Below are 1,643 nucleotides of genomic sequence, written 5' to 3'. Positions count from 1 at the left end.
CTTTAACGGCGGGCTCCAGCAGGAAAAAGCTTGGAGGGCCGGAAAAGAGTGAGACAGGTAGCGCGCAAAAGTAAAAGTGGGAACCGAGAGTGGTACGAGAGACAGGAACTGAGTAGCAAGACAGACAGACATTACGAGAGCGAGCAGTTTTTCCCCGTACCACTGGTGAAAGCACTGCTGTAGATCACTGCCGGTACGTGCGCTGGGAGCGCACCGTTTAAGTTTGAAAGTTGAAAAGTTTGTGTGTCTGAAACGCTATGTGATACAGTACAGTTTACACAGCACATGTTCTGTAGCTACTATTGCACTAAATGCTAACACTTGAATACGTTATGCAAATATGCAACTTGTTTGTTGAAATGTTAATAAATGGGAGCTTCCTCAAACAGCCATCTCTTTCCCGACAATCCCCTCTGTGCACGAACCCTTACATATGGTAATTAAACATGAAAACACCTGCGGCTTATAGTCCAGTGCGGCTTATATATGTACACATCATTCAATTTAGCTGCTGAGGCTTATATTCAGGTGCGCCTTATAGTCCGGAAATTACGGTAATAAAGTTTAATCCAGTTAAAAGTTGTTGTTTTTTAAACTTGATTATTTATTTACTTATTGTGATGCTACGGACTATATGGTGTAAATTGGAATGATCCACATCCAGGCTCCTGGGTGTATCCGTGTGCTTTCTTCCTGTATCTTCCTGCCTGTGGACATAAGCTGCTCATAACCAAATGCCCCACGCGAGATTAATAAAGTGGCTCATTGATTGATTGATTGATTGATTGGTTGGTTGGTTGGTTGGTTGAGGTTCACCAGGAGTGACAAATACAAAAACATGCAGAAAATATATATTTTTTTAAATGTAAAAGAAGCGGTTTTCTTAAAGTCTCAGATGAAGAGAAATTGGGTGAGAGTGAAAGACCTGAGGAACCTTGCAAGTGTTCTTGTTTGTTAGTTAGTTTAGTTCTCGGTTTTCATTCATAATAAGGTACAGGCACATATTACGTACAGGCAACAAATAAGGACAGTACGAGCAGACAATAGCTTAAAATAAATATAAATAAGTGATTAAATAATTATGAATGAATAATAAATACAAATAATAATAAATAAGAAGTCTACCGGCAGACTGACAGGACATCGATCCTCTACAGCTTTCAATTGAACTGTATATGATCGTCACGCATCGATCTCCAATGACATCATTTCATTGTTTGCCTGTCTGAGCGTCGTAATTGAAATCGAAACTGTATTTGCTGCCGGACAAACTACAGCTAATGTTTTCACCCAAAAAGGGGATCATGATGTGGAGGGAGAGTACTTGGATGTGTTGCTCCCATGAATCACTATAATCAACTAAACACAGGGTTCATTCACTTTTTCACCAATTTTCCATGACTTCTCCAGGACCGTTACCTAATTTTCCATGACCAAAAAAAGGACTCTTTCTCAGCGGTACCACTGAAAATGTTTTATTTTAACATGGAACAGGAAAATAATGTCTGAAACATGTTGTTATGTCATGCTATCTAAAAACAAATCCAATAGTTGGCTTACTAGCTTCTACCCGCTAAAGCAGTGCTTCTCAAAGTGTGGTCGGCGGACTACTGGTGGTCCGTGAGCGCCCCTAGTGGTCCGTG

Source organism: Notothenia coriiceps, unplaced genomic scaffold (genome assembly GCF_000735185.1).
Source record: "Notothenia coriiceps isolate Sejong01 unplaced genomic scaffold, NC01 NC01_scaffold00031118, whole genome shotgun sequence".
Classification (NCBI taxonomy): domain Eukaryota; kingdom Metazoa; phylum Chordata; class Actinopteri; order Perciformes; family Nototheniidae; genus Notothenia; species Notothenia coriiceps.
This window is presented reverse-complemented; position numbering follows the sequence as displayed.